Source organism: Ruditapes philippinarum, unplaced genomic scaffold (genome assembly GCF_026571515.1).
Source record: "Ruditapes philippinarum isolate M1 unplaced genomic scaffold, ASM2657151v2 ctg5797_1_1_1_1, whole genome shotgun sequence".
Classification (NCBI taxonomy): domain Eukaryota; kingdom Metazoa; phylum Mollusca; class Bivalvia; order Venerida; family Veneridae; genus Ruditapes; species Ruditapes philippinarum.
The window spans coordinates 1,758-26,981 of record NW_026862492.1 but is presented as its reverse complement, the minus strand read 5'-3'; the positions used below and the strand labels follow the sequence as shown (position 1 = coordinate 26,981).

At 34.7% G+C, this 25,224-nt stretch overlaps 1 long non-coding RNA gene across 1 annotated transcript; it reads left to right on the top strand.

The window, feature by feature from the left end:
- The first annotated feature begins 1,361 nt into the window (after positions 1-1,361).
- Positions 1,362-24,104, top strand: LOC132719272 (uncharacterized). Its single transcript, XR_009624195.1, has 3 exons — positions 1,362-1,495; positions 7,756-7,959; positions 23,688-24,104. It is a non-coding gene; the product is annotated as an uncharacterized LOC132719272 (long non-coding RNA).
- The last annotated feature ends 1,120 nt before the right edge of the window (positions 24,105-25,224 follow it).

Genomic DNA, 25,224 nt, shown 5'->3' with positions numbered 1-25,224 from the left:
ACTAATAAAATGATGAGGCACTCTACTCCACTGTATACATATTTACAGGGATGCACACAGACGGGCCCTGAGAATTTAAGGGCCTGCAGGGTCCGGGATGTACCTGGCTCTCGGGCGCCAAGCAACTTATCCATCCATGAAGAGACGGCACATATTGATGGTCCCTTTCAGTGCTAAGCGACAAAAGTGGGATTCAAAACCTGGATCTGTGATTCCGAGTTTGGCTAGGTTTTTGGAGTTTGCAAAATGCCAACTCCCTCTAGCCACTTTTACTAGGCCCATGTATGTCACCGCACCTACTTGGAAATTCTCCTTGATTGCTTGATCAAGGTGGGCGTTCTTGAGTTTCCTGTCTCCGTTTGCCATCTGGATGGCGTGGCCTTTCTCGTACACGATCATGGGATCTAGCATCACGGTCGTCAAGTTCTTGATGAATACCACGTAAGGTTTCCATTCTCCAGGGTCTACATTTTTGGTTGCCTTGAGTAGTGGCTCATGTGCAATGAGCCATTCTGCGCCCGTGCATTTTTACACTTCAGGGTCCACGATTATTAGGTTCTTTTATCCTGTATCCCTTGACTTTCGGACACCATCCGGAGATGTGACCTATGGTCTCGACCTTCATTTTACAATGCTGGCAGGCTGTGTCCCCTTTATGGCCCGCAAGAGCCATAGTGGCCTTGCAAGGATATGTTTCGGTCCTCAGTTTAATTCCTTTGACAAAGTTTGCTTCCCCATAGTACTGAGCATTGCAGTCCAGCCAGGTGTATGTACGATCTCAGTCCTTCAAGACCCCAGTGGGGTAGGCATCCTTGGTTAGTGGGTAGTTAGTCATAACCAGTTTTTGTCTGGGCTTGAGTGTTGCTTTGCCCACTTTCCCCAGCTTTTGAGCTCCACAGTTATGTTTTTGCGAACTTTTGTGAGCCAGGAATTCATTGAGCCGAGGTATTTCAAACAGTCCTCTGGTGCAAGCATATGTACAGCTTCCATTTTGATGGTAAGTGGTGTTTTATGACTGTTTATGCTGTAGCTTCGATTTCAATAGGGAGTGATGCTGAAGGCAGCTGATTTCTTGATATTGGGTTATGATTGCCCGTGCCTGGCACAGCATCCCATTCACGCACTACAGTGCATAATTCACGCACAAACTTCTAGATGCACGCATTAAAATTGTAAGCAGGGGGTACATGCACGCAAAGTAAAATCGTCAGAATGAATGTTTGGGATAGCCTAATATGCATATCAACTAAATGTCATTGCCATCTATTAATGGTTAGGAACAGTCTAAACCAGTCACAATTGCATGTCTACTTTCAAAGTCATCTCAGTCTGATTCGTAAATATTTTAGTCATGTCTTGACGTGACATGTACTGTCTTAAGAAAAAAAGTTTTTTGGCTATTTACAACTGCCAAAAAGTATTTTGAGTTTACCAATGATCAGCAAAAAGTTAGTCACTTGATTTTTTAACAACTACCTTCAATTGTGAGCTTTAGGTATGTCATATGAAATGAAAATATAAACAATTGAGATTTTGAAATAAATGTACATAATTTCGGAGTTACAAAATTTTGGTTATTGGTAATAATTGTATGGACTAAACAAAATACCAGTGATTGTAATGGCTGTTATATTGCTACCTTAAGTGATGAGATTGTGTCTGTGTTATTGGGTATTTATGCTTAGTGAAACAGCTGTTCATTAATATCATGTTGACTAAAATGTTCTTACAAACAAAAACATGTTTAAACTTATGTGTACCCCCAGATTTTGAAATGTACCCCCAATTTTCAATGACAAGGGATACTTGTAACCCTACATTTAAAATTGAGTGGGCATGCTGCAGTGGCAGAAGTCATTCACAATCCTGAGATTGTGGTTCATATCTTCTGTGGTACAGGTTGCCAAAGCATTGTTGTCAGCATAACATAGCACTCAATGAAGTCTTCCTCTCCCGGTCCAAATCTGTATCTATTTTTATGGCTTGTGATCACCGCTAGCATTGGGTCCATTGCTATGTTAAATAGCAGCGGGATAAGCAAGTCACCTTGCTTGTCACCCTCACAAATATGGATGTCTTCGGTACAGCCTTTCTCTGTTTTGAACATGGTTGAGCCTGAGACCCTTGTAGAGAATTTTCTCAATGTCTATGAATTGTTGATCTGTACCATATTGCTCCAGCCCGGCCACTAAATGTTTGTGTGACACTGTATCGAAGGCTTTCGCTATGTCCATAAATGCTATACATAGTTCATTTTGGTTTTCCTTGGCATGTCTGATAGTTTCTGTTAGATGAAAAGAGTTTTTGGCGCAGTCTGCGGCGCTGATGAATCCTGTCTGGCGATGATTTAGAGAGAAGCTATTTTGATCTCTTTTAGCAATGCAACTTGTGTAAAGGTGATGTACCATCACCGATATTGTCGGGGGTCACCAAATCCTACATTGTAGACCTAAGCAACGTCATCAGGTTCGAGATTGCATTTCTGAGAGACATCCTTGCCGTAGCCAATACCTACTTGTCTTTCAAATAGAGGTGCTGATGTGTCTTGTACGTTTTGGCTTTTTCGCAGGCTCTGTCCCCTTGTGGCTTGTTTCTCCTTGATTGGTTGATGCTTGACTTACTCTTTGACCTTTTAAGCTCATTTGAGCATTGTTTTGCAACTTCCTCTAGGAGGGCTGACAGAACAATATTAGATTCTCTCCCCTGATTGCACTGATAAGGTCTCCTGCACTGTCCCCGGCTAACTTTATCTTCCCTACGTATACTGATGTCATGATTATGTCTGGGTCATAGTTTGATGGTACTTCGACTGTGCAGCTAGCTTATGGAACAAGTTTCTACTCAAGCGTGCCATCGCTTGTGCCTGAATAATGCACAGCAAGCACCTAGCTGAGTCTTCCTCACCAGCTAAAGCTTGTAATATCTCTACCACTATACGGTCGTTTTTGTTTTTTCTATCGTGACAAACAAAACAAATTTCAACTGTTTTGTTTGTCTTTTTATGGATCGTTTCCGATGGCTGTATCTTAATAAACATTGTATTCTTACCTGTTCAGCCTCTGCCTTATATAAAATTGAGTAGTATGACAATACCGAAAATCCTTTGCAATAACTGCTTGATCCTCTTTTAAATGCGTTGTTTTTTTCTCAAAATTCTTTAGCGATTCTTTAGCATTTTTATCTGAAAATACCTTCCTTATTTTTGAGGAAATGTTGTGTGCATCATGCCTTCTGGGATGATCTCTCCTTCTTTTCCTTTCTGCTCACCTTCAGTGGCCGATCCTCTTCTCATTGTCGAGATAGGCTTGCCGAACATATGAACCCAACCCGACTCGCTTGTCCGTGAATGAATCTTTCATGCAACTATTTCTTTCGCGCCTTTTCAGGCCTCTCACTCTTTGTCCTAACCTTCGCACATGTTTTAGTTATGGTAACCTTTCTCAAGCTTGAATAACATGCTAACTACGTATGTTTGACTCATATTTCAGACTCTAACCACAGTGAGGTAAATTGACCCGGAGCAGAGCTCAGTTATAGGTCACCCCGCCGTTACCCTTTTGTAGTATTGTCTCCCGTTTTGATCAGAGTGGGATAAAGTAATGGTCACTAGCAAAGACCATTTAATTAACTCGATAGTGGATACTCCAATACCAAAAAAGCATCAGTGAAAAAACAACACAGATAGAATTTATAAGCAACACTTTAATTATATATCATATGCTTTGAAATGTCAGATTCAGGCTACAGACCAGGCAATTATAAGTAATCGAGATGCCTGATGTCTATTCAGAGGATTACTCTTATCTATTCTATAAGTATGTTTACAAATTTTTATAATAATTGCACCATGTCCATTTTAATGGTTAAAAATATTCTTGAGCTGGCCACAGTATGTTTCCGGTAATTATTCTAGAATGATTAAGAAAAGAAGCCTTAACTGTAGCTAATATATATTTAATTAATTTATCTATTTTATATATGCGAAATACTGAAATTATCATATGTAAACAAATCAAAAATCATTGTATGATAATTAAAAGTACATCTGACCTTTTATATACTTTATTTTTTTTTTTTTATTGCTTGTCTATGTGATTTTTTTTCTTATTTTGTGTCTTTTCCGTCGTGAATATTGTATCTTTCCTTTGGTATTAATTTAATACATTGTAGAAATACATCTCAGGAGAACTATCAATATATACTAGTATCATGCATTCAATAATAATAACAAGTACATATACTGTATAAAGCTAGATATATATAAAGTCCATAATATTTACACCATAAACGGGCCCAGTGAAATTCAATTAAGTCGATTTCATTTCTTACTGGAAATCAATTCCTTTCCAAGTTTCTTAAATTGTCTTGTGTATATGTGGTATACAAGTAGGTAACTATAGTAAAAGTGATGTAGTGTTGTAGTACCATCATATATATCTCATCTTTTTTAATTATTGCCTCTTCTTGTACTTTAAAATAAAATCCTTTAATTCTATCCTTTATTATATAGTATTATAAGCATATTTAAATATTTTTTCAGAAAAGTCCCTGATCTTTCCACCTTAATTGATACGCAAACAATTTTACATGGACATAATTTATGCCCAACCTTTTAGTATCTAGTTCCACAGTTTAATCCACTGTCTGAGCTGTATTTATATTCTAATTGTTGTGACTTGTTTTTGGATTTGTTAGGAAAATTTTTTATCAGGACGCGTGGTCAAGTCCACATATAACAGTGTAATATGAATATTACATATTACACACTACACAGGATAAAAATCATTATTTCCGGGTATATCTAAATTATTCGATATTATAACAAACTGCCTTTATATTCCAATTTCATTTGCATCTAATGTAAAATTTTTAAAAAAAATGGAGAAAGAAAAAAAGGTTTGACAACTTGTGAAGCTCGAACTCATGATGGTATCCTATTGACTTTACCAACTTTGCCATCGAGACATGTCAAATTGTTTTTCATATCTTGAATCATATTTGCTTTAAATATCCTGTTTTACCTTAATTTAGACTAAGGTTGTAAACTTTTTGTGTACACAAAAAATGCAACGTCTGACTCTCAATAGTACCATTTTATTGCAAGTAAAAGTACATGCTACTTCGATCACTGTACCTTATTTGAGAGCCTAATATATATTTTAACTTGTATGTTACTTGCAATAACAGGCAGCAATGACTTGTTTATATACTGTGTAGTTGTATTTGATTTTTTGAATTCCCAAACAAGACAATATTAATTATGCAGCTTATTATTCCAAATTCTGTATGTACAGGGCATTTTTTTGCTAAAATTGTGAAGGGGCCTCAGGGCCAGTTCATTTTGTGGGAAAAAAGCGCGATATGTCATAAAATTGTGAAAAAATGACATAATATAATCTGCCATTAATGAAATTTTGAAACCAGAAATGATGAAGCTTGATAATAATTAAGACCAGTGTAAAATCTGCTTTGAGCTGGTACTTTAATCTGGTATACATGCACAAATACAATATAACTTGATTAAAACTATTTACATGTTTGCAATTGCGTAAAAATCAAGTTTTACCAGAAGGTAAACAATGAAATTTGAAGACAACGTCCCGAAATTTTATGAAATCTCTTTTGAAATTGTGAATTTTTTTCTGCTGCTTTGTGAAAAAGAAGTGCAATTTTGAATTGTGAAGCCCCGGGGTCTGTTATCGGCCCCTGCTATAAAAGGAAAAAATGCCCTGATGTACCTTAACAAGTTTTTTGAACCACACAGAACTTAGAATACAAATTAACACTTTTCCTTAAGAGTATACATAATATGAATGATATTGTTTGATAAGAAATCAAATAAAATCATGAGACTATGTCCTAAATCAAAATATCTATGTTTAAAGGGAGACTATTCAAATGTTAGACTAAACACTTCACATTGAATCATTTTTTTACTGTTCAGATATATGGCATTATAATTCTAAATTTCATAACATTTTAATGCCCCTAACCTCCCCACTCACTGAAAAAAATGGAAAGCAAATAGTACTTCCTTTCTTGAATCCTTAAGTTCAAAGGGAATTTTTCATAAAATTGCATTGATATTTGTGGGTTTTATTTAATTCTTACAACACTTTGTTATGGTAACAATGGTTTTTATTGGAAGTCAAAGTTTGTATTGTTATCATGTTTAAAGCAATGGAAGTCAGGTCATTAACAACAGATTTTATGTTATTATAATAAAACAAAGAGCAGGCTGACATATAAGTTCTGATATCTTACTTCTTAAGGAACAGTTATCACTATATGATAAAGTTGAAAAGAATGCACAGTTCATTTTATGCTTCTATGCCCTTCACAAGGACATATGGTATGGTTGCAACAATTTCTATGTATTTTGAAACTTAAATAAAAAACTGGCTACCTTCAAGCAAACTAACATTTCCTCTCAAAGTTTTGTACATAATTCAACAAGTGCTATTATTTAAGATCAGATCTATTTGGAAAATAAAGTGACATTGATATGCGCCATGATGCCATATTCACAATAAAGTTTTGTATGTTATTGAAATCTAACATATTTTAGGAGGGCTGGTATTGAATATATTGAACACTTAATTTTGGTTTTATTTCTAATAGAAAGCTTTTTTAATCTAAATATGTATAATGTATCAATAAAATACATGATATGAAAATATATTTAATCAAGGGAGATAAAATCTGCTGTGCATAGTTACAGAGTAGATTTTTGTATTGAATATTGTTTGCAGAGTTGTGGATTTTTATAAATTAATAAAAAATAAATAAGTAGATAAAAAAAAATATTACTTTTTCGGATAACATATGTGCAAATTTGGCATTTTTACTGGAATTAAATTTCATATTTTAATATTGCAATCTAATTCAAATCAGCTTCTAAATTATGCTACATATTAAGATCTATTATTCACCCATAGGTAGTCACCTTCTCGTGGTCTTTCATATGCTGCTCTTCATGGAATGGCACGAAAGTGTCACATTCTATCCATGATAACTGCCATATGAACACATCTACAATGTTTCTAAATTCAAAATTTCACCATGTCATGTTTAAATGTTGAATTCTGCTTATGCCGGTGCTAGGAGGCGTGGACGGTAACTTGCACTTTCCCAGTACCGTCCATGAACAGGCTCAATCAAAACCGAGCCTGCAACATTTTCAATATTATTTTCTTTGGCTTTCTTAAGGGATTCTTTATATCTCTCAGTTTTTTCAAACAACCAATCATAAGCGACCTTTCATTATTTTGAAAGCGGTGCTGTTTTTAATTTTAACCCTAATTCAAAAACCAAAACTGAGTGATTTTGAGAACAAACGTAGCTTCCTTGGAAATCGCAATTATAAGAAGGCTAAACATATACAATCGTCATCAGATCTACATGGAATAAATAAGTAAGATCTGACTTATAGGTCAGATTGTAAATATTGGTAATAACAATAATATTAAAATTTCCAGTTTTTCAAAACATAATCTTTAAATGAAAGAATCTTCAGAAGAACTCGGCACAGGATAATAATTAGCTTGATTTCACACTGATTTATCACCTTTTGTTTGACTTTTGTATTGTTGTTTGACTGTTTGATTGGACAACTGATTGGATTATCTTGAGTTAAATGAATTATCACTCAAGACTAACCCAATCACTGCGACTCAATTCAAGCTTTAATGATATACTCAAGTTATGTCATTTATGTATACTGATTAATCCCTACATTATACTATATTATAACAGAAAAATAGCAGAAAAGACCAGAGATGAAACTTCTAGGAGGTGAAAAGACTACAGCCTAAATATCTAGAAAAGACTACAGCTGAAATATCCAGAAAAGACTAATGCTGAAATATCCAGAAAAGACTACAGCTGAAATATCCAGAAAAGACTAATGCTGAAATATCCAGGATGTGAAACATGCAGATATCCACGGTTTTGTGCCTTGTAAGTTTAAAACAATCTCTTATAATTCTAAGTACATTGTCAATTTGTATTACCTGAGGTATAAAACAAGAATGAACTTTATTAATCAATCATAATAAGCCACTATTTCAATAACAAAATAATGTAATAGTTAAGACTTGTATTAAGTTAACCAGTATTTTTTTTTCTGGGCTACCTGACATTGGGTCCAAGGTCTTTCAAATAGAATGGTCTATATACCTTTCTCACTACAATTAACATGTCTTCAGGTGACTAACTTGGTATATAGTTTGCTATACACCAATTATGTACGTGTATTATTGTTCAAGAAAAGGGCGAAAATTAAATAAAAGAGCAAAAATAAAATTCTAACAACATCATGTTCTTAAAGAAATCTTTAAACTTGTGAAAAAAAGATAAATATTTCAGAAAATAATGCTTCTAAAGCCATGATATGTTAAAACCAAATTAGATTGCATGTTGGAATATTTGCCAACAAATGGTGCCATTTTGAAAATGCCCCCAATTAAATATCAAATATTTGTAAATAACATAGTGAAATTTTATAAACAATTAAATAACATTTTTTCTGTGTCACTGAACTATGCATTAATTAAAAAAAAAAACTCATTAAACCCAGACCTTTTTTCAAATACGAGGTGTAGATTTTTATCTAAATGACACTTGGAACCAAAAATTCCTAATTTCATTGCAAATCTATAAAAAATTTTACTTATAAACCCTTTACTGCATGAGCATTTTGTTCAAATTGCTATGAAACTATAAAAAATGCTTCAATACTGATCAAACTTAAATTGGCCCAAATGTCGACTGGACCATACAAATGTAGCTTCTTTAATAGCATGCTCAATCTCAAATTTCCTGTTACCATGACAACAAGGGGACATCTCAAAATTGCACAAAATCACTATTTTGTGTTAATTTTTCCATCAAAACTGATTTCAAAGTGCTGCAACTTCTCAATGGATTGAGCGGCCTTTTTGGCCTTCAGCGGTTACATGTTACATAAAGATCGACGTGAGACCATTTTTTGTGTTGCCTTGAAAAAGGTGACATATAGGGGTTACTTTTTGTAGGCATCGTTGTCGGCGTCGGCATCCCTTAAGCTTGTCTAGAGCATAAGTCAGTCACTATAAGTCGGATTGACTTCAAACTTTTTATGCATGCTTCTTTATAATGACTCAAAGTGCAGTACACAAGAACCGGTACTTTGCATTTCTTTATTTTTTGAGTCATTGCCCTTTGTTAATTTTCATACTTTATTTTTGTGCGGCTCATTTCTCCTAATGTATATAAGCTATGGACTTGAAACTTTATAGGATGATAGATCTCATTAAGAAGAAGTGCAGTGCACAAGAACCGGCACTCTGCATTTTTATTTTTTGAGTCATTTTTGGTGTTGTCCTTCCGTCCGTTCGAATTTCGTTTCCGCACTAGTTCTCTGCCACTACTGGCTGGAATTCAATGAAAATTTATGGTAATCATCAATATCAAGAGATGATGCGCATATAGTCAGCTTGTACCAGTCAGACCTTTTAACTCAGAGTTATGGCCCTTAATTAGTTTTGCATTCTGCATTATAAATAGAGCAAAATTCGTGCTACTTCTCTGCAACTACTGACTAGAATTCAATGAAACTTATGGCAACCTTAAATACCAAGAGGAAATGCACATAACGTCGCCTTGTTACGGTCAGACACTTTTAAATCAGAGTTATGGCCCTTGATTAGTTAAGCAGTATGCATATAGAGCAAAAATTGTTTCCGCGCTACTTCTCTGCAACTACTGGCAGGAATTCAACAAAACTTTATACCAAAAGGAGATGTGCATATTGTCAGCTTGTTATGGTCAGACACTAGCTCAGAGTTATGGCCCTTGATTAGTTATGTAGTATGCAAATTTATTATAAAGCAAAATTTGTTTCCACACTACTTCTCTGCAACTACTGGCTGAAAGTCAACAAAACTTTATGGGAACCTTCAATACCAAGAGGAGATGTGCAGATCGTTGCATTGTTTTGGTCAGACACTTTAACTAAGATTTATGGTCCTTGATTAGTTATACAGTATGCATATAGAACAATAATCATTTCCGCGCTAACTTCTCTGCAACTACTGGCTGGAATTCAACAAAATTTTATGGGAACCTTCAATACCAAGAGGAGATGTGCATATTATTGCCTTGATCCGGTCAGACACTTTAACTCAGAGTTATGGTCCTTGATAAGTTATGCATTATGCATATAAAGCAATAATTGTTCCCATGCTACTTTCTGCAACTACTGGCTGGAAATCAACGAAACTTTATTGGAACTTTCAATACCAAGAGGGGATGTGCATATCGTCGCCTTGTTCCGGTCAGACACTTTAACTCACAGTTATGGTCCTTGATTACTTATGCAGTATGCATATAGCTTAATAATTGTTTCTGTGCTACTTCTCCAGCAAACTACTGGCTGAAAATTCAACGAAACTTTATGGGAACGTTCAATACAACAGGAGATGCGCATACCTGTTGGCTTGTTCCGGTCAGACCCTTTAACTTAGAGTTATGGCCCTAGATTAGTTTTGCAGTATGCATAAAGAGCAATAATCATTTCCATGATTCTTCTCTGCAACTGCTTGCTGGAATTCAATGAAACTTTATGGGAACCTTCAATACCTAGAGGAAATGCGCATATAGTCGCGTTGTTCCGGTCAGACACTTTAACTCAGAGTTATGGCCCTTGATTCGTTATGCAGTATGCCTATAGGGAGCAAACTTTATGCAACCTCAAAACCAAGAGAGAGCATGTGCATATCACCCTGCCTCGTTCCAGCTGAGACACCTAACTCAGTAGTTATGGCCCTTAATTAGATTATTGCAGTCATGCATAACAGAGCTCACTTCTCTGCAACCTACTTGCTGCTGGATTTCAATTAACTTTATGGGAACCATTAATACCAAGATGAGATATGCAACTACTTGTTGACCTTGTTCAGCACAAGACCCTTCATTACAGATTAGGGCCCTTGATTAGTTATGTAGTATACAATAGAGCAATATTGCTATTTCTTGCAATCTGCTGTATTGATTTTCAACACAACTTTTATGGGAACCATAGATACATAAGGCAATTTATATCTCATTTGCCGATGTACAGATATTACTATTTAACAAGTTAATTAAGCTCTGTTATTGCCTCTGGGATATTTATTGTGTACTAAGAATATCTCATTCTGTGCAGTCTGACCAGGATCCATGATTTGCTATCAATTCTCTACTTAGTAATAAGGTTTGTTAGCGAACTGCATGACTCCTATGAGACTGTAGATTGCAGCTGGTCTGTCCTTGCTGGTCACAGATGCAGCTATTTGTTTTGTCATGGCGCGGCGCAATTTCGTGCTTTAACGTTTAAACTAGAGCAAATTTACAATGTAAAATATTAATATGATCTTATGTACTATACATGTATTATATTGATTATACATTGTACAAATGCTAGATATAGCTATCCATGGCCATTTATAAAGTTTGTGTTTTTCAAATACATGTATGTTTTATTGCGAAAATTGATGCAATTATGAAGTTATTTAAAGTCATCCTTTAATCAGTATTTGAATAATTAGCTCAACTAATGTACATTTAATTGCTGAGCGAGTGAGTTACATTTGTCGCCCACTTAAATCAATAGAAAAAAGGCATCCTGAAGCTAATAAGAAAGCATCAAACTTTGTAAATGCAAAATATTTGTCAAAGCTTTCACCAAATCTCTACAAGTCCAATTCAAAATTTTAAATTACTCTAATTAGGATAATTAGAGTGACACACGCCAACGCACTATATTGTAAACCTTATCATATTTTAAAATTTACAGCAGCACAGTAATAATTTTACTAAAGCCACAAATATACAACTGTCACCATAACGCAGTTCTGTAAAGATTTATCTGACTTCTATACAATGACATAATAGTTTTTTTTGTGTTTAATTCCTTTTAATATCTATCCTCATTGAATATAAAGAAATATTTATTGCATAAATTTAACTTCACAGGAATAATTTTATTAAGCAGTTTCTTTTTATGTTGTTATACAAAAAATCAATGTATTTCAAATATTGATCATATAAATTACTAAATGAACGGCAATGTATGTACACACATTTAGTAACTAGATCAGTTTGCTCCAATCTATGTCGCATAGGCCACTAAGCAGCTCACAGTAATTCAGTTATTACCCGTTTAATATATATTTGATAGATAGACAATATTAAAAAAAACCTTACTCATGTAGACACTATATTCTATATAATATTTAAAAAAAAAAAAGCAATGTGAAACCTCAAACTGGACACTATATTAGGATACTTGACAACGAAACTACTTTACCATTAGTTGACCACCCTGCATTGCATTAGGTTCAAACTACTTATATGTTGAATAGCATACCGTATACCCTTTCCTTGAGGTTGAAGACTTTGTACACCATGAATGATTATGACCAATAGTTAACATAAATTGATATGACAAGTGTACAAAAAAAATGAAAAAAATTTGGACGATCTTGTACAATTAATTGAAAACCAACACAAGGACCACACATAAATTGAAACTGCTCACTCTCACCATTATAACATAGACAAGTTACAGTTACAAAATATTAATGCATCACACTTAGATTTTTACGAAAAAATAATTGAAAACCATAATCCTTTTAAAGAAAAAAATGAATTGACTTGAGCACAGCATTGTTTTCCTGTTATTATAATGTTAAGAGTGTGAAAAGAAAATAAGTAAAGGTGGATGATTCAAAGAAGCTATATGAGCTTCAGAGGCTTAAGGCTCAATATTATAAATACCAATTTAATAAGGAAAAACTGAAAAAGTTTCATCATGTATAAAAACAAAGATCAAATCGATTGTATTATAATTACAAACAGTAACCATCTGCAGTGTTGAGACATATTTGGTCTATACATCCAATATTATGTAAATTTTCACTGGTAATATAGTACATGTATCATTATCATTTAATCTTTGGGTAAAAGATTACTTTTTGACATAAATCACTTCAATCATCTTTACCATCATTCTGTATTTAAATCACAATAATGCCATAAAACAGAAAAGCTTTACGAATGAAATATATATTAAAGTCCATAATTTTTGCACAATTTACAACCATAATACACTAATGCCCTACAACTATATCAGAAAATGACATTGAAATAACATTTGATGTATGTCGTCAGTCTGAGTGAGTAATACATGAACGTCTGTTAAAATTGGGAAGAGTATTTATTGAAACGAAGGAATGAGAAGCAATACATTCAGGTATACTTCTGCAAGAATATATACGACAACACAAAGAACTACAAAACCGCCCTTTTGATAAACAGGCCTTATCTGCATTATTCATCAAGCATATATATCGACGTTTAAAAGCCTAATATATGACTTAAATAGTGTGCATAACAAAAAGTTATATATATTTGATCTATGGATATATATGATTTTATTTAATGTACAACATGCTCACATCTTCTCTGCTATACTATAATTATTGCCATTTTTCTTCAAATAATGTAGGTTTCTACAAAAATATATATTTATACAAAAGGGGTATATGCAAATTGCCTTAATCGTATATTTCATAAAGATTTAGCGGAAATAACATTTATGATTGTGTTTGTAGGTGTGGTTAGCGAATAGGGAGGAGCGCATCGCCAAGCTCAATAGGGGGAAAGCATTCAAAAATTGTAATGCAAGGGTGCCCTAGGTATTGATCCTAGGTTGAGGTGATATTTCTCTATGGAACAAATGATATAAGACATGAGTTACATTCCCTTCTGCCTAAGTTTCGGAAGATAGTAGATAGGACAGTGGGCAATTCTTTAATACATTCTATGCGCATCACTAAAAAATGATGATGCATTCGGTTTTCAACATAGGAATACTAGATATCTCTGTTTATGGTAGCCCACATTGCGGTCTGCGTCCGTGGATACACGACCCGGGCCAGTCAATGTTTGTCACCCCAGTTGGGGGTTCCCACTTAGCGGTTTTATGCAAGTTCCCCTGTCAGGGTTGTGATGAACTAACAGGCATCCCCAATTACCATCATTTTCTATGATGCTGCATCTCCTGTAGCGATCATGTTGCCAGATTAAAAGCATTAAACGTAGAAAAACACTGCCTATTCTACATACTACTCGTCACTCGCTACTATACATATCTACACGCGATGCACAGAACAACTGAAGATTAAGGGCCTGCGAGTCCGAGATTCACCTCGGCTCTTGGTCCAAGCAACTTATTCATCCATGAAGAGACGCCACATATGATGGTTCCCTTATAAGTGCTAAGCGACAAATGGGATTCAAAACCTGCATTCTTGATTCGAGGTATTGCTAGTTTTTGAAGTTTGCGAATGCAACTCCTCAGCTTGCTTTACTAGCCAGCATGTACCACCTACTTGAAATCTCCTTGATTGCTTGATCAGGTTCGTTCTTGAGTTCCTGTCTCGGCTCTGCTTATCTGATTGTGCCTTCTCGACCTGATTCCATTATCTAGCACCTATGGCATATCAAGCCCTTGATGTTGGGATTTGAGCCAGTGGAGGGTAAGTTTTTCCATTCTCGCTAGGGGTTATCATTTCGTGGTTTTTGCATTGATAGTGGCTCACTGAGTGCATGAGCCAACGCGTCTTGCATTTTTCCAACTCGCGTCACGAAGCATTAGCTATTAATTATATTTTATCCGTATCCCTTGACTTTCGGAGACACCATCCGGAAATGTACCTATAGGTCTCGACCTTCATTTACAATGTGCAGGCTAGTTGTCCCCCTTATGAGCCCCGCAAGAGCCATAGGCTCGCTAAGGATATGTCTTCAGCCTCAGTTTATTCCTGTGATACAAGTTAGCTTCCCCATAGTACTGAGCATGGCAGTCCAGCCAGGTGTTGGTCTGTTTATATTTAAAGGATTGCTGACGTTATCCTACTGTCTTGAGTCTTTTCCATTCTAATACAAGTTTCTCCAGCTATTTTACCTTGGTTTTTGGACTGATTGGGACAATAAATTCTACTTTGTTCATGATCTTTGGTGTACTGAATAGTTCAGACATATTTCTGATCTTCGAGTCTTTTAAGACCTTGAGAGTAAAAGAAACAAAAGACTTAAGGATATGTATATTTTTAGTTTAAATATGTTCTTGATTTATTGCCCATGTAGATAATTTGAATTGTTATATTCAAGGGTTAAGTATAAAACATTGATTTGTCAACTTAATATTTATATATTTTGTTATGTTCTTTGCAGATATCATCCAAAGGAATTTTCCACATGTCACACCAGTGATTCGAGAAGCGCGACATTGTCAATCCATCTACGCGCGATAAATAAATCGATGTTCAAATAAAAAATTTGGCCGTCTTTAACAATAAACCAAATTCTTAATTAGATATATTTTTTATAACTTTTGTCTTCATATATGTTTTATAAATTCTTTTTAATGTGTCATATTTTTACAGCCTTGTTAATTCAAATCATTGTTCACTGGCAAACTCCAAGTAAAAAGATTGTGCATGTGTACTGTGCAACTTTTTTACAGACTTTAAACAGGACTACGCAAGAGTTATTCTGGACATTGACCATGCAATGTCATAAAATTTCCTCAAAATTGTGAAATGTAGAATGGACATTGTCCATGGAAAGAATGTTGGACAATGCCTGGTATAAAAATGGACTTGCATTTAGATGTACATTGTCCATGACTCATGGACATTTCCATGGTATCATGCAATGGACAATGGACATCTATTTGGACTTTGTGATAGCATTTTTACACTGTCCAGGGATCTTAAGGAATTGTCCTGCTTTCGGACAATGTGTTTCAATACTCATGGACATTCCATGCTTATATCCATGGAATCATGGACTCTCTCGTAGCGTACAGCAGCTATTATTATGCCGCAGGCACTAAAGGTTCAAAATAGATTGGCCCAGGCCTTTCATCTCAATGAAGAAAGTTCTGCGAAGTCTCTCAGTAGTTTTAACATTCTTTACGTACATTCAGTTCCATGTTGTTCCTCAGTACCATTGCTGGTATGCATCTTTGCGTTAGTGGGGAGTTACATAACCAGGTTTTTGTCTGGGCTTGATTGGTTGCTTGTCCACTCCCCATCGATGCTTTGAGCTCCACCAGTTATGTTTTTGGGAAACTTTTGTGACCAGGAATTTTCATTGGGAGTCGAGGGTATTTCAAACTGTCCTCTGGCGCAAGATATTACAGTTCCATTTTGATGGTAAGTGGGGTTTTTTTAAATATTGTTTATGCTGTAGCTTTCATTTTCCAAAAGGGGAGTTGTGAAGGGCATCTGATTTTCTTAATATTGGGCTTACCTGCCCATCTGCCTGGCACAGCACCTATTTGGGCACTACAGTGCGTAGTTCATTGCAAAAATTCCCTAGATTCAGCAATAAAAATTGTAAGCAGGGGGTATAATTATGCACACAAAGTAAAATCTTCAGAAATGAATGTTTGGCGATAGCCTAATATGCATATCAACAATGTCATTGCCATCTAATCAATGGTTAGAACGCTAACCGGTCCAAAATTGCATTCCTGCTTTAAAGTCATCTTATCTTCCTGATTCGTAAATTTTTATCTGACTTGACTCACATTACTTCAAAGAAAAAAGTTTGGCTATTTACAACTGCGCCAAAAAGTATTTTGAGTTCACCAATGAATTCAGAAAAAAAAAGTTAGTTCACTTGATTTTTAACAATACCCAATTGTGAGCGTATAAGCTAATGTCATTATGAAATTAAAATTCAAAATAAACAACTGAAGATTTTTGAAAATAAAATGTACCATAATTTCGGAGTTACAAAATTTTGGTTAATTTGGGAATAATTTGATGGGCTAAATGAAAAATTAGTTTTTTTAATGGCCCTTTTTATTGCTACCCTTTTGGGCTTAAAATCATTTCCCCCGAAATTTTAAAAGTAACCCCAATTTTTAAAGAAAAAGGGTAACCCTTTTAACCCTTTCATTTAAAAAATTTATGGGGTCTCTGGCAGAATCCAAATTTACAATCCTGAAAATTGTGGTTTCCCTATTAAACTTCTGTGGTTTTAAGGTTTCCCGAGCATTTTCGGGCCGCATAACATACCCCTAATAAATCTTTCTCCCCGGTTTAAAACTGTTTTTATTTTTATGGCTTGTGATCAACCCCTAGCATTGGGTCCATTGGGTATGTTAAAACAGCGGGTAGCAAGTTTAACCCTTCTTGGGCACCCTCACAAATTTGGGTTCTTGGGGACACCCCTTTTTGGGTTTTAACATTTGTTTACCTCCCCCGGGAGAGAAATTTTTTAATGTCTTTAATTTTTTTTTTAAACCTATTGCTCCAGCCCCCCACTAAAGTTTTTTGGACACGTATTTAAGGGGTTTTCCCACAAACCATAAAATGCTATTTCATGTTCATTGTGGGTTTCCTTGGGGAATTTTGATATTTTTCGTTACATTTTAAAAAAAGGTTTTTTTTTCCCCAGTCTCGGCGGTGATGAATCCTCCGGGGGGGAGAAGCTATTTTGATCTCTTTTAGGGAAAGCAACTTGTTAAAGGTGAAAGACCCTCACCCAAAATTTAGGGGTCACAAAAACATACGTTGTAACCTAAGCAACTCCCTAGGTTTCCGGGGGATTGGATTTCTGAGAGAATCCTTGCCCCTACCCAATTTCCCACTTGTCTTTCAAATAGAGGGGCTAATGTTTCTGTACTTTTTAAGCTTTTTCGCAGACTCCTTTTCCCGTGGCTTGTTCTCTCCTTGATTGCGCTTGATCCTGCTTCGACTTACTCTTTGAAACCTTTAAGTTGTTTCGCCATTGTTTTCGACACACTTCCTCTAGGGCTAGTTCAAATTAGATTTCTCTCCCCCTGATGCCACTGATAAGCGTCTCCCTGCACTCCCCCGGCAACTCTTCTCCCCTACACATAGACTGATTGTCAATGATATACGTATCTCGAGTCCAAAGTTTGATGGTGACCTTGACTGTGCAAGCTAGCTTATTGGAACAGGTTCTAACTCAGGGCACTGCTTTTGCCTGAAATAATGCACGGTAAGGGCACCTGAGGTCTTCCTCCAGCAGGTAAAAGCTTGAACATTCGCCATAGACCTAATACTGTTCAGTGTTGAACAAACAAATTTTGACTGTTTTTGTTTGTCTTGTTTTATGGGGAGTCGGTTTCATGGCTGGTTTTGAACATTTGGTGTTCTTAGCCTTGTGCAGGCCTTGCCTTATATAAGATATTTGGTTAGTAGTGAATACCGGAAATTCCTTTGCAATAACTGCATGATGAGCCTCTTGTTAAAGTGCTTGGTCTCAAATTCTAGCAACTTAGCTATGTTTTTATCTGAAAATACTTTCCTATTTTTGGAGGAAATGGTGTTGTTGGACATCATGGCCTTGCTGGATGCTCTCTGCCTTCTTTTCCTTTCTGCTTCTACCTTAGCAGTTGCGATCCTTTTCTCATTGGCGAGATTAGGGGGCTTGTGCCGAACATGATGACCCAACCCGATCGCTGAGGTGAATGAATGCTTTCATTTCTAACATGCAAACTCTTTCGCCGCCTTTTCAGGGGCCTGGGGTGGATCTATGTCCCCCTCACTTCTTTTGTCCTGACCTTCTTGCACAGTTCTTAGTGTATGGCTAACCTTTTCAAGCTTGGATAACATTTGCTTAACTTCACGATTGCTTGATCAGTATTCTAGACTCTAACCACAGGAAGGTAAATTGACCAGAGCAGAGCCTCAGTTATGGTCACTCCCGCCGTTTACCCGGGCTTAGTGTAGTAATTTGATTCTCGCCGTTGATTCAGATGTGGGATAAGTAATTGGTCACTAGCAAAGACATTGTAATTACTTGATAGTGGATACTCCGATATACCAAAAAAAAGTCATCAGTGAAAAAAACAAACAACAGTTAGAATTTGATAACATTTTTCAAAATAAGCAACACTTATAATTATCATTATCATTTATGCTTTGAAATGAAAAGTATGTCAAGGCTACGGACACAGTCAATGTATGAAGTGATCGAGTGCCTCTGATGTCTATTTTAGAGTTGTTATCTTCATTAAAACATTATTGTGATACATTTATTAGTCTGTTTACAAAATTTTTATATCATTGCAACTATTGTCCATTTAAATGTTAAAGAAATTAATTTCTTGAGCACATTTAATCTTTGGCCACAGTACGAGTATTGTTTCCAGTTATAATGTTAAAAGTGTGAAAAGGAATTAACTTAGGAATGATTCAAAGAAAAGAAGCTGTAAACTGTAAGCTAATAGGCTAGATATAATTATTAATACATTGTATATATGGAAAAACTGAAGAGTTTCATCATGTATAAAACGAAGATCAAAATCGATTGTATGATAATTAAAAAGTAACATCTGCGTGTGAGACATATTTGTCATTGTGAATTTTCTTTGGTATTATATACATTTTATACATTTATATTTGTGTAGCAATTACACTTCAGATTAACTATTCAATATTAGTATTTTATCAATAATAATAACAAGCAACTAAAAAGCTAGTATATATATTAAAGTCCATAATCATTTACACCATAAAATGTTGATAAAGTTCTATCACCCACAGATAACACAAGAATGCAGCTATTGAAATGGTATTGTCAATTCATGCTTAATTGAAATCAATTTTGATGGAAAAAATCAACGCAAAATAGTGATTTTTGGCAATTTTGAGATGTCCCCTCGTTGCCATGGTAACAGAAAATTTAAGCCTGAGCATGTTGTTGCAAGGGCAATGGTCCATCAACATTTGTGCCAAAGTTTTGATTAGTGTTGAAGCAGTTTTTATAGTATTATAGCAATTTGAACTTGTAACGGGAGACTTTTCAATGAAAACAGCCATTTTCACAAAAAATGCTCATGAATAATGGTTAAGTGATGTCATTGATTCTTTAATGAATCATTCTTTCCAAGTTTCTTGAAACTTGGCTATAATGTGTATACAAGTAGGGAAATGTGAAGAAAAGTGAAGTGACCATCAAAATTTACCCATTTTTTTTATTTATTGCCCTTTATTACATGCTTTTCGATGGTTTATAGAAATATATCAGTGAAATAAAAATGGTAATTTCACTGTTTTAAACAGTGAAATTATCAATTTGATAATTTCACTGTTTTAAGTTTAAGCCCCTTACGTTGTTTCAGTGAAATACCAGCGTGCACAGTACTGGGAACCAACTTTATGACGTGACGTCATAAATGACGTCACGTTGTATTATTATTTGGGGCGCTTTTCATTCAGTATTAGGTTTAATGTCCTTTTAAAACGTTTCTTTGCATATAATAAAAAGAAAATTTGTTTAGTTTAGTGTAAGATCGAAATATATTTCACCTTGTGAACACCAAAAGTTCATATTTCACTCGTGGCAGCGAGTGCGCCACTCGTGAAATATACCTTTTGGTGCTCACTCGGTGAAATATATTCCGATCTTACACTGAACTAAACAAATATCCTCTATTTGTTACTTAAAATAAAAACCTCTAATTATCTTTTGAAGTCATATAGTATTATAAGGATATTTTAAATAAACAATTTTTCAGAAAAGTCCCTTGATTGGGTCTCTACCTTAATTTGATTACTCAAACAAATTTATATGAGGGTATAACAGTTACTATTGCCCCGACCTTTGTAGTGATGTAGTTCACAGTATATAAACAAAATCACTGTACCCTGTCTTGTGAGCCTATATATATCGATGGTGTACTGTGCGTTTAGGATAATTATTTAAGTGACGCGGTGGTCAAGTCCACCATAACAGTGTAAAACAGTTATCATATTGTGTTTATTATCCTAAGTCAAGCAGGCTTGCCATATAAATTAAAATATCGACAAATTTAGCAACTGTCAGCATAAGGCAGTATGTAAAGTTGTCTGCACATATCAATGCAAGACAGCCAGGTTTGGTCCCAAAAAAATCTGTATAATTATCAATCAAGTAAGAATATCAAATTTTTCTTGTAAATGTTATAAGTGCTGCGTTATTTTCTAACTTCTCATTAAATGTTGCCATAGTTAGCAAGTTGTTGCAACCTTATACGGAATGCGTACATGTACATAAATTGTTTCAACCATAGTTAAGTTGGCACGAGATACTTGTGCACTGCAAAAGTACTATAATTATTACATATTACACACTACACAGGATAAAAATCATTATTTCCGGATTATCTAAATTATTCGATATTATAACAAAACTGCCTTTATATTCCAATTCATTTGCATGTAATGTAAAAAATTAAAAAAAAATGGGGAAGAAAAAGGAAAGAAAGGTGTGACAACAAATGTGAAGCTCGAACTCATATGCCATCGAGACATATCAAATTGTTTTCATATCTTGAATCATATTTGCTTCTAAATATCCTGTTTTACCTATTTAGACTAAGGTTGTAAACTTTTGTGTACACAAAAAATGCAATGTCACTCTCACATTATCATAGCGGCACAGTACCATGTATTGCTACTTCCGATCACTGTACCTTATTTGGGAGCCTATATATTTTAACTTGTATGTTACTTGCAATAACAGGCAGTAGACTTGTTTATATACTGTGTAGTTGTATTTGATGTTTTTGAATTCCCAAACAAGACAATATTTGCAGCTTATTATTCCAAATTCTGTATGTACCTTAACAAGTTTTTGAACCACACAGAACTTACAATACAAATTAACACTTTTCCTTAAGAGTATACATAATATGAATCAAATTGCTTGATAAGAAATCAAATAAAATCATGAGACTATGTCCTAAATCAAAATATCTATGTTTAAAGGGAGGCTATTCAAATGTTAGACTAAACACTTCACATTGAATCATTTTTGTACTGTTCAGATATATGGCATTATAATTCTAAATTTCATAACATTTTTATGCCCCTACCCTCCCCACTCACTGAAAAAAAAATGGAAAGCAAATAGTACTTCCTTTCTTGAATCCTTAACTTCAAAGGGAAATTTTCATAAAATTGCATTGATATTTGTGGGTTTTATTTAATTCTTACAACACTTTGTTATGGTAACAATAGTTTTATTGGAAGTCAAAGGTCATTATTGTTTTCATGTTCAAAGCAATGGAAGTCATCAACAACAGATCTTATGTTATCATAATAAAACAAAGAGCAGGCTGACATATAAGTTCTGATATCTTACTTCTTAAGGAACAATTACTATATGATAAAGGTGAAAAGAATGCACAGTTCATTTTATGCTTTTATGCCCTTCACAAGGACATATGGTGTGGTTGCAACAATTTCTATGTATTTTGAAACTTAAATAAAAAATCTGGCTACCTTCAAGCAAACTAACATTTCCTCTCGAAGTTTTCTACATATTCAACAAGTGCTTTTATTCAAGATCAGAGCTGTTTGGAAAATAAAGTGACATTGATATATTTATATGCGCCATGATGCCATATTCACAATAAAGTTTTGTATGTTATTGAAATCTAACATAAAGGAGGGCTGGTATTGAATATATTGAACACTTAATTTTGGTTTTATTTCTAATAGAAAGCTTTTTTAATCTAAATATGTATAATGTATCAATAAAATACATGATATGAAAATATATTTAATCAAGGGAGATAAATCTGCTGTGCATAGTTACAGAGTAGATTTTTGTATTGAATATTGTTTGCAGAGTTGTGGATTTTTATAAATTAATAAAAAATAAATAAGTAGATAAAAAAAAAATTACTTTTTCGGATAACATATGTGCAAATTTGGCATTTTTACTGGAATTAAATTTCATATTTTAATATTGCAATCTAATTCAAATCAGCTTCTAAATTATGCTACATATTAAGATCTATTATTCACCCATAGGTAGTCACCTTCTCGTGGTCTTTCATATGCTGCTTTTCATGGAATGGCACGAAAGTGTCACATTGATATCCATGATAACTGCCATATGAACACATCTACAATGTTTCTAAATTCAAAATTTCACCATATCATGTTTAAATGTTGAATTCTGCTTATGCCGGTGCTAGGAGGCGTGGACGGTAACTTGCACTTTCCATTACAGTCCATGAACAGGCTCAATTAAATCGAGCCTGCAACATTTTCAATATTGTTTTGTTTGGCTTTCTTAAGGGATTCTTTATTTCTCTCAGTTTTTTCAAACAACCAATCATAAGCGACCTTTCATTATTTTGAAAGCGGTGCAGTTTTTAATTGTAACCCTAATTCAAAAACCAATACTGAGTGATTTTGAGACCAAACGTAGCTTCCTTGGAAATCGCAATTATAAAGAAGGCTAAACATATACAATCGTCATCAGATCTACATGGAATAAATAAGTAGATCTGAACTTATAGTCAGATTGTAAATATTGGTAATAACAATAATATAAATTTCAGTTTTTCAAAACATAATTATTCTTTGAAAGTCTATCATTAAAGTATGAAGTTCAGAAGAACTCGGCACAGGATAATAATTTAGCTTGATTTCACACTGATTTATCACCTTTTGTTTGACTTTTGTATGTTGTTGCAGTTTGATTGGATGACTGATTGGATTATCTTGAGTGAAATGAATTATCACTCAAGATAACCCAATCACTCTACCAATCAAGCTGTAATGATATAAGTTATGTCATTTATGTTTACTGATTAATCCCTACATTATACTATATTATAACAGAAAAATAGCCGAAAAGACCAGAGATGAAACTTCTAGGAGGTGAAAGACTACAGCCTAAATATCTAGAAAAGACTACAGCTGAAATATCCAGAAAAGACTAATGCTGAAATATCCAGAAAAGACTACAGCTGAAATATCCAGAAAAGACTAATGCTGAAATATCCAGAAAAGACTAATGCTGAAATATCCAGAAAAGACTAATGCTGAAATATCCAGAAAAGACTAATGCTGAAATATCCAGAAAAGACTACAGCTGAAATATCCAGAAAAGACTAATGCTGAAATATCCAGGATATGAAACATGCAGATATCCACGGTTTTGTGCCTTGTAAGTTTAAAACAATCTCTTATAATTCTAAGTACATTGTCAATTTGTATTACCTGAGGTATAAAACAAGAATGATCTTTAATAATTAATCATAATAAGCCACCATTTCAATAACAAAATAATGTAATAGTTAAGACTTGTATTAAGTTAACCAGTATTTTTTTTTCTGGGCTACCTGACATTGGGTCCAAGGTCTTTCAAATAGAATGGTCTATATACCTTTCTCACTACAATTAACATGTCTTCAGGTGACTAACTTGGTACGAGGGTTGTTCGGGAAGTTCTGAGAATTGTTTTATAGCACACGTTGTAGTCGGGTTAGCATAAATATAAATATATACGCATTTATTTCAATATATACTGTACAGTATCTAAAAATATCATCATCATACACACAGAAACTAAAACATAATAAAAATAGTAAATAACCATATAACAAACACCCGGAGCACGCCGACGTCATTTGCAACGTTATGCGACGTTAACGACCATCGATCGTCGCACTTTTTCAACGTAGTCACCTGCAATTTCGATGCATTTCCTGTCTCGGCTGATTCACTTATTGTATGTTTCCTTGTACCAGCTATCGGTAAAGGACGAGACTATAGCTTGCGTATGCTTAACAGGATCGTCAGCTGAGTCAAAGAGTTTTCCACGCAGCTGTGATTTGAGCTCCGGGAACACACGGAAGTCCATCGGAGCGAGGTCCGGGCTGTATGGAGGGTGCTCTAAGATCTCAAACCCCAAGAGGCTGATCTCTAACTGGGTAGATTCCGCTCTGTGGGCCGGCCCATTGTCTTGATGAAGTATGATGCGGTCATGGTCCATGTGGGGGCGCTTCTTCCGTATCGCGTTAATGAGATCCCGCCTCAGAACCTGTTAAAAACGCATGCGGTTAAAAATTTGATTTGCACTTATCTTACTCAAAACTTTTATATTTTAAATGTAAATTTTTATAAATATTATGATTATAATATATTATAATTAGAAATGTATACTTTGTTATCAAAATTACGAAATATTAGTGTAGCGCGTTATACCTTTCTTTAGAGTTGGACTGCTCCGGTGCGGCGTTATAGTGTTGCTATGGTTACTGCTATTTCTGGCTATTGTTGTCTGATTCTATTCAATTTTTAGGAATAGTTCCGTGATATGCTAATCTTAGTATGTGCAAAATATTACGTCTTAGAAACAAAAAATATAGGAGAT